Source organism: Neofelis nebulosa, chromosome 3 (genome assembly GCF_028018385.1).
Source record: "Neofelis nebulosa isolate mNeoNeb1 chromosome 3, mNeoNeb1.pri, whole genome shotgun sequence".
NCBI classification, from domain to species: Eukaryota; Metazoa; Chordata; class Mammalia; order Carnivora; family Felidae; genus Neofelis; species Neofelis nebulosa.
This window is the reverse complement of record NC_080784.1, coordinates 42,859,622-42,868,763: the sequence shown is the minus strand read 5'-3', so window position 1 is coordinate 42,868,763 and position 9,142 is coordinate 42,859,622. Positions and strand designations below refer to the sequence as shown.

Sequence of the window (9,142 nt, the reverse complement as noted above, 5' to 3'; positions counted from 1 at the left end):
GTTGATCTGAGAGATTATTCACTCTGTGAGTGTCCCCTCTGCCGAGTAATTGCCTTTTTCTTACCATTATATTCCTTGTTCTTAGCACAACGTCTGCCACATAGCAAGTGCTTAATAAATATTTACATTTGATCATTTTTACTACTAAATGAACCAGTTTCCTTCAAACCTTTGAGTTTTGGGGTAAAGGGTACAATTTATAAAAAGGGAAGTCATGTCCCAGATTACCAAGAAGTTTTTTTAAGTCTTTTTGGGCAGACTTCCCTAAATTTTCCTGTTTTCACAAGCCAAACCACTAGGATTGGACCCATTATTTTTAGCTATATACTAACCATAATTTTTTAAAGTGACTACTCATAAGGATGGAGAGATGAATTCAGGGATGGGTGATAATGGTGGCACAAAGGGTTAGCCCGAGAAAGAGGTAAAGGTTACTAGTTAATTCTGAGTTTTTGTCTTTCCTATCAGCTACTTCCCTACCCTCCTCCATCCTATTAGGAAAAGCCAAAAAAAAAAAAAAACGATCTGTTAACACAAAACACCTTGGCAATTAAGATTGTGACTATATCTACTTTTATTTACTGCCATAAGATTAGCAAGACAACTTTTGATCCAATTTCATAGCATCTTGGAACAATTAAACAATTGGTGCAATCTGACCCTCTCATTTTAAAGATACAGGAACTAAGGTCCACAAGCTTTCCAAGTTCACAGAGTGCAGCCTTGTCTCCTAGAACCATGCGCCACTCTCTCAGTTGTAAATTTTTTATTTTAACATTAGCTAAAACTTCCAACAATATCGCTTGCTGTCCAGAATACGGTAAGTAATGTAAGGCTCAAGACTGCTGGCAAGGACAACATGTTGTGTGTTAACCACACAGCATGTCTTCGTTTGAATTTTCCCCCAAACTAGCCTCTGAGACAAGGATTTAAGTGCAAGTAGTTGATTCCAGAAGGGATGGAATGGAAGGGACATCAGGAAACTGGGAGGGCGTGGGGAGGTGAGACAGTGATAGGAAGAAAGCCCATGAAGGTGGGGCAGTTTCTCATCTCACTGGAACACCCTAGATTGGACCCACTGGGAGCCAGGTAGCTGGGTTAATTACTCCCAGCTCCCACCCCTCCTCAAACATACTTGCTCAGGGGGCTGATGACTGAGCAGCATGTCCAACCTGCCAGCCAGGCTGCTAGCTGTGTTTCTTCAGACACAGCACCACGAGCAGAACATGGATAGGGGGAAGGTCTGGGCTGTAGGCAGCCTCTTTATCTCTAAGGTAGATGGAGGGGCATTCACAGACTCTCTCCCTAGCACTGTGTAGGCCATGAAATGCAAAGCTGTGTAAGGCATAATGCCTGATCTCAGGTCCCTGCAACAGGGAAGGACCTTTGCAATCATCTCACCAGAGGTTGGCAAGTATTTCCTGTAAAAGGCCAGATAGTAAATGTTTTGGTTTTGTGGGCAGTACGGTCTCTAGCGGGACTTCTCGGTTCTGCTACTGTCATTGGAAAGCAGCTGTAGACAATATATTAAAAAATTGAGTATGGCTGTGTTCCAAGGAAACTCTATTTACAAAAACAGGGTGGTGGGGGGGTTGGATTTGGCCCCAGGCCATAATTTGCTAACCCCTAATCTAAACAAATCTTTTTATTTTAGCATCAAGGAAACTGAGACCCACAAACCTGACAGCTGCTCAGGGTCACAGTTAGGGACTTGCTTTTGAGCAAGCTCAGGTTGTGAGAGAAGAAGCTTTCAGTCTAAAACAACCCAGGACTCTTTCAGGCCTCAAATTGCTTGTGTTTCAACCAACAGAGCCAATCAGAACTTAGTGTCATCGCTGGGGAGGAGTTGAGCTAAATGCACAAAACAAGACCTTTGACAATATGGGGCAGTACAGAGAAGCCAATCACACTATGTAAGAAAGGTCTCTGAAAATCTCTGAGGTCTCCCCTAAAATGCAGTGCACATGGTTTCATGCACACATGATTTTGGATATCTTCTGCTTTTGCCTTTAGATCCAGTTTCCACTCATCTCCACCCTGCTCTAAGCCCCTGGAGAATGAACTATATGAACCACAACAGCAAGCTCCCATCCTCTGACTTCCTATTGGGTTCACCAATGGCAGACACAGGGGGAAAAAGTAAGATCAGGAAATTTACTCTCTTATCTCCCTCCATGTGGGGTCACCACCAACTGGCTGCCTCCCTCTACCAGCTTCCCACAAGCTGGTTCTGATACTGTTTCCTGCCCTTGTTCCTTCAAGCTTCAGGATGGTTAAGGCATCCCCTGATGCCAGTTCTGGGGTTCTGCGTTATCTCTCATCCCTTCCCTACTTTATTCCCACACCTTTGTAAGAGACCCTGTATTAAATATCCCTCAAATTACCCTATTTCAACGTGCCACCTGTTTACCATTGGGCTCCTGACTGCCAAGATATAACATGTGCCAAATGAATGTCAAAGGCAGTATGTGCTATGGAACTTCGGAGGGAAAGGAGAATCCTCTCCTAGTTGGTTGAACAGAGAATGCTGAATGGGGCCTTGAAGACGAGCTGAAAGACATGCGTGGGGAGGCCATGTCTGGAGGCAGAGGAGTATGGTGGTATGTGTGTGGCAGTGGTCAGCTTCAAATCCTTCCCTCGGCCTCAGCAAAAGCAGGAAGCCCAGGAAATTAGTCCAGATCCCTTGAAAAGGCAAAAAGAACCTGCACTCCAAATGGGGAAAGAGTCTACCTCACAACCTGCCAGCTTTTGCTGCAGAGCTGCATGAGGAAATTAATCAGAGTTGCTTCATAGAGTGGGAGAGAGCAGGCATGCTCCCAGTGGGCTCCCAGTGCTCACCACAGACTTCTAGTCAATTCCAACATCTGTGGAGCAGTCAGGGAAAGGTTGCAATTCTTCCCAGCATGGTGTGGGGTCAGATTCAGGGCCTGGTGTCACTGACAAGTCCTGTCCTGCCTTTGGGGCCAGACCCAAGGTCCTAAGCAAAGAGCCAGAGGCTGGAGAAACCTGCAAGAAACAGTGGTTGCCAGGCCCCAGAAAGAAAGTCCTTCTCTCTTGGTGGACTATACTGGGAAGAAAGCTAACATCTTGGACACAAGAGAGCAAGGCATCAAAATCATGACCCCCATCCCTTCTCCCAGTACAAGCACAGAAACACTGAAAAGGAAAATACACACAGACACATAGACGCTTTCAAAAGCCAGGACTCGTCATTCCCAAATGGATTACATGGCCAATTTAGCAGCCTCATCATGGATTACTTAGGCCCTGTTAGAGTCAGAGCTCTATAAATTGGATGCAAAATTCATGCAGATTTCCTATAGTTTATCAAACTGCTAACTCCCTGAAACCAAAACACAGAGCAAGAATGTGCCAAAGAGCTAAGGAGGGAGATGAAAACTTTCTGAAGTTAACAGTGGATTGAGAACACAAGATTTAGCGCACTGCTCACTCAGCCCAGGGGTATTTTGGGGATGATCTGGTTCTTCTACTTGACCTCAGCCTCCAAGGCAGGAGATGTTGCCCCTGGCTGTTTTTTATGGATTCATTATGCTCAAATGTCTTTTTTTTTTTCTCTGCAGAGATTGGTGTTTTGAATCCATGCTGACTCTTGAGCTCTCTAAATTTACTACCTATGAAAGAGCAGTACTTCCTTAATTTGTAATTCCTCCAAAAGTGTGCCTAAATTGGGTATTCTGGAAAGTCTCTTCTGTCTAATCCCACTCATCAGCTAATTAGACTTGGGTCATTTTGCTTTAGAATCTCATCCGTCCAATTGACAAATGTTTGCAGAGCATCTACCATGTGCCCAGAAGTAGATTCTCTGACTCCCTGCCACTCATTCCTTGAATTGTTTTGATTGTTCTTCCCTGTTTTTCCCCTTGACTTAACCATCTAAGTAGCTTCATTGGCCTGCAAAGGTGACATGAAAGCACCACCCTCCTTTTTTCATGTACAAACCATGGTGCAGAGGTATTTTACTCTCAAGGGACTGCTTCAGAGCCGCAGTCTCACAGGGTGGAGGGGAGCATTGTGGTTCACAGAGGTGGCCTGTGGTCGCCCAGCCTGGTAGTCTTGGGCACACAAATTAACCACTCTGAGCCTTCAGCTCCTAATCTGTAGAATGGGGAGGATATCACTTCACTCAAAACCTTGTTGGTAGGTTAAAGAAAGACTCTCACATGTGACATGGAGCAGTTCTCCACATACATCCAGATCACTTGTTTGCAGAAACAGCCATTTTTCCTGAAGAAGACACAAAACTGCATAGGAGGCAGGCTGGGGTTAGGAAGGCAAGAGTCAGGGATTCTTTGTCCTTCTAACACAATGCGGGTCATGAGGAGAAGACAAAATTAACCTACTGCCAAGTGCAGATTGCCCCACCTAGTTGGAATAACAGTATCCTCTCCCCCTGGCCAGTCTTCCTTCAGAGAAACATCACACTGATGTGCACAGAACAGACATATTTCCAGAGCCACTGGAAGGATTAGACCCTTGCACTCGAATATCAGGTTAACGTGCCACATTTAGCTGGTGTTATTTTATAGAATTATGGGAAGATGTGTCAGTTTTTTCAGTGTTTACCCTCCCTCTGGCCTAAGAAATAATTTCCTTCTAGACGTGGATGTGAATGTGGAGGCTGAGGGGTAAATGTGGTGTCCTACTGAGAATAAAACTCTTGTTAAGCTCAAGAGGCTCAAAATCTCTTGAGATTTTGAGATCCTTGAGAAGGATCCCTGGTTGGAAGCTGTGCAGAGGAGCCTGGCTGTTTAAAGTCACACTCTAGATCTGGGAGGGTGTTAGGGAGGGGCCCCACAGGGGTAGACTCACAAGGGGGGCAGAGCACCCCACGATGCTGGGGAGAGCATTTGGTCCCTCTTGTGCCCCCATCAGTGGAATCTACAGTGACCAACTTGGACCCCACACTTGTTCTCCACAAGTTTGCTGGCAAATGGCTTATGCTCTGTGCTCCCCTTGGGGCCATGCTTCTTTTTTAAGGAATCAAAAACTTGAAGTCTTCCAGAATCCCTGTGTAGCAGGTGGTGGCAATTTGGTCAAGGATTCTACTGTGATCCAGTCTGGAACCCATGCTACTCGTCTGAAATTTAGTACATCCTGACTAAAACCTAAACCTTCCTTCTGAAAGAACTTGAACTAGAGACTGGCACTTGCCAAAGGCTTTTCTGCTCAAAAATAATTTTTGTACAAGGACAGAGCTGTGGTTCTGAGAAGCTCTGAGCAGGTCTGGAATCTTCTCTCTCACAGGCAGGTTCTGTGTAACCAGCCACTCCCCATTCTCAACCCCATCCATCTCTCTGCATCTCTGGGGGACACACTGGCCCCCTCAGACACTCCAACAGGAACCAGGAAAGAGTGGACAGGACCTTTGGGGCAGTGCTATGAATACCCTCTCTCAGAAAGGATCAGGACAGGCACCGAAGCTGTCTTATCCCATATTTAGTGCTGTTTTCACTTGCTCTTGGAAGCTATTTGGATGTCCCTCTGCATTCCTGGAGATCTTCAGAAGTTTTCCAAAGATCCACCTCTTTTTTCTTTATTTCACAAGGTATTCAGAACCCCCAACCTCCTCCCCCACCCCCATGAGCCCCTGTCCTCAGCACTTTCCCTTGCCATCCTGCTCCCCAGACACACTACCCATGCTCTTTGGAGCACACTCGGCCCTTTCCCAGATCTGCTGGTGGTGTCCTGGCCCTTTGGAGAGATCCTCACAGCAATTCTCCCTCTGGATTCAGGACCACCTCAGCATCAGGACCATTCTGACAGGTGTGGTGCAAACACTGCTCAGCATTAGGTAAGAAATATTAGAGGTTGAGGGAGTATGTACCCAATCAGTAAGGTTCACTGAACATGAATTCCTTGCACAGTACATCGTGAGGTTCTGTGAAAGAACAGAAAATATGATCTTCAATTCCTGCTTTAAAGAAGCTCAGTCTGATCGTGCTGATTCTCTTTCACTCTGCAGACACTGGGAGCTGTTTCAGGTAGAAGGGCTCTGTGATTTAGGGATTCGGTCTTCACTACCCTTTTATCAAATAAGGACAGAGAGATTTCCACAGGTGACAGCTTATTCAGGGTCCCACTGGGGGAACATGGTAGGCTGTGATGCAAAGTCAGTGTGTCTGACCCAAAGCCCAGTGCCCTTCCCACCCAATAGGACTGGAACACCATTACCAGGATGGGATGTTTAGACCTGAGCTCACATTTGTTGGGACTTGCAAGTTGAGCAGTAATGTAATGAAAGTAGTTGTTCCTGGAAGAGCTTCTGGAATCCATGTATGAGATGGACTGGGAAGAGGAAGAGTAAAGATTGAGTCGCCATCTAAGGAACTGTTAAAAGACTCAATATGATTAGGTGACTTAGTGCTATAAATCCTCTTCCAGGACTGTGATACTGTGATTTATAACAATAATTATATATTTGGTCTTCCTTCTGATACAGGCACAGAGCTCCTAACACCCAAATTTCCTAAGTGCTGAAGGCCATAAAGTGTCTTTTGTTATGTTAATGCAGTGACTTTTGGACTGTCCCCAGGTTCCCTTAGGTTGGAGCTGATTGCTGGGGAACCAACCATGTGATTGGAGGGGTTGCCTCTTTCAGTCCCACTCCTTGACCTCCTGGGAGGGGAGACAGGCTGGAAGTTGAACCTAGCATCAATGGCCAATGATTTAATCAATCATGCCCCTGTAAAGAAGTCTCCATAAAAACCCAAAGATCTGGGTTTAGAGAGCATATGAGTTTGTGAACTTGTGGAGATCTGGGGAGTGTAGCACACCCAGAGAGGGCGTGGAAGTTCTCTGCCCTTTCCCCATACTTTGCCTTATGTACCTCTTCCATCTGATTTTCCTATTAAAATGACTGGTAGTCTAGTAAATAGAATATTTCTTCTCTGAGTTCTGTGAGCCACTCTAGCAAATTAATCAAACTGGTGGAGGTCATTAGAACCTCTGGTCAATAGCCAGTTGGTCAGAGCACAGGTGACAACTTGGACTTAGGATTGGCATCTGAAGTGGAGTTGAAGGGGGGAAATTTTGTAGGACTGAACGTTGAACCTGTGGGATCTGACACTATGTCCAGGTAGATAGTGTCAGAATTGAGTTGAATTGTGGAATTCAACTTTTGTAGAAGCAAAAAGAATTGCTTGGTGGTGTGGGGAAACTCCCTTTTTTCTCATACTGGAATCGCTATGAAAACTTTTTAAGGGCAAAGCTAAAATCAGCCTTTTGTCAGAGGATGGAATTGACTTTTCCAAGTGAGCCCACTGAACATCTACTCTCACAGCCCCTAGGGTGAAACTCGATCTCAAGCAGCTCCTTTTGATGCTCTTCTGCCTGCAGACCCAGGTCTGCTGTCCTTATTTTAACAAGGCCACTGAGTTGGAATTTCACATTTACTTCTCCTTGCTATCACCCTGTATTCAGAATGAGAATCCTGAGAGGGGTTTCACAGTCAGCCCACACTGTCCACCACTCCGTGCTCTACTCTTTTGATAGCGGAGTTGTGATCTACTCTGTCAGTAGCCCATGATGCCCCTTGATGGCTCCTGCCTTCCTTTCCACACCCCAAGCTGAGCATACTGCTTCACTTCTAGGAACTCATCGCTCACCCAGTGTTTGTTGAGTGCCTGCTCTGTGCCAGGCACTGTTTGGAGCCCTGAGATACATTGATGGCACCAAACACCCTCTACTTCTGGGTTTACCATCTGTGGGAGAGTGACAGGCAGTACTCACTTCAAGTGAGTAAAAATGAAACTACCAGGGGCACCTGGATAGGTCAGTCAGTTAAGTGTTTGACTCTTGATTTCGTCTCAGGTCATGATTTCTCAGTTCATGAGACTGAGCCCCACGTTGGACTCTGCACTGACAGTGCAGAGCCTGCCTGAAATTTTCTCTCTCTGTCTCTCTCTTTCTACTTCTCTCTCTTTCTCTCTCAAAATAAATAAATAAACTAAAAAAAAAAGAAAAGAAGAAACTTCCACGTAATTTATCACAGGACACTGTGAGGAGAGAACTTTGGCAAGAGGTGGGGAGTACTAGTGAAGGCCTTTTAAACTGGGGGCTGAGGCCTGAATGACAGGGAAGTTTAAGCCTTATGAGAAGCTGGAGGAGGAAACTGCCAGCCAGAGCGGACAGCTCCTGACAGCTCCTGCAAAAGCCCAAAGGCAATAATGACCTTCTGTGTTTGAGTAACATGGAGGCACGACATGTTGAGGCAGACTCAATAGCGTGAGCAGGCCTAATACTCAGCCAGTAGGTTCTACTGCCCAGGTGCTTGTTTTTTGATTAACATCTGTTCTGATTGGCCAATTGTCCATTCTAATTGGATAGGTGTATGAGAACCAGAAAGTGAAAATTTTCAGTATCATCATGTGACGTGACCTGAGGTCAGAGAGGTAAGGGGAGCCTGGGTGACAGTCAGCTCAAGCATCTGACTCTTGATACCAGCTCAGGTCATATCTCATGGTCCTGAGATTGAGCCCCGAGCCTGGCCTGCACTGAACGTGGAGCCTGCTTGAGATTCTTTCTCTTCCTCCCTCTCTGCCCCTTCCATGCATTCTCTCTCTGTCTCTCTCTCGCTCTCTCTCGCTCTCTCTTTCTCTCAAAATAAAAAAAAAAGGGAGGGGTGAACAGGGTCTGGATCATGCAGGGTCTTGTGGGCCATGGGAAGGAATTTGGATTTTATTCTAAATTTAGTGGGGACTTCTAAGCAGATGAGTGAAGTAGACTACTCATATTTTTAAAAATAGTGTGAGCTGCTATTTGAAAATTGATTGGGGGACAATATCTCCTGTAGTTCTGATAGATGAAAATATTTTGAGTCATGGCAGTGGGTATGGGGAGATGGGGGCATTTAAGGTATGTCTTAGAGATAGACTTGGTTGTTCTTAATGACGTATGGGAGGTGGGGGGCAAAAGAATGAGAAATTAAGGACCCCCATGTTTTTGGCCTCAGGAACTACATGAACAGTAATTTCATTTGCTGAAATTGGGCAGAATATGGCAAGGGTAGGTCAATGAATGTTTTTAAATAAATAAAAATTATCATTGATTGGCCTCACAAGAAACTCTGGTTTGTGGAGCACAGCAAGCAGCCCATACTGTTATACTTTAAGCAGGTTAAAGT

General features: G+C 45.4%; 1 long non-coding RNA gene across 1 annotated transcript in view; it reads right to left on the bottom strand.

The window, feature by feature from the left end:
• Positions 1 to 5,628: 5,628 nt before the first annotated feature.
• LOC131506699 (uncharacterized) overlaps positions 5,629 to 9,142 on the bottom strand; it is a 47,317-nt gene continuing 43,803 nt past the window's right edge. The window contains exon 3 of the long non-coding RNA XR_009259098.1: positions 5,629 to 6,348. This is a non-coding gene — a long non-coding RNA (uncharacterized LOC131506699). The remainder of the gene's footprint in view (positions 6,349 to 9,142) is intronic.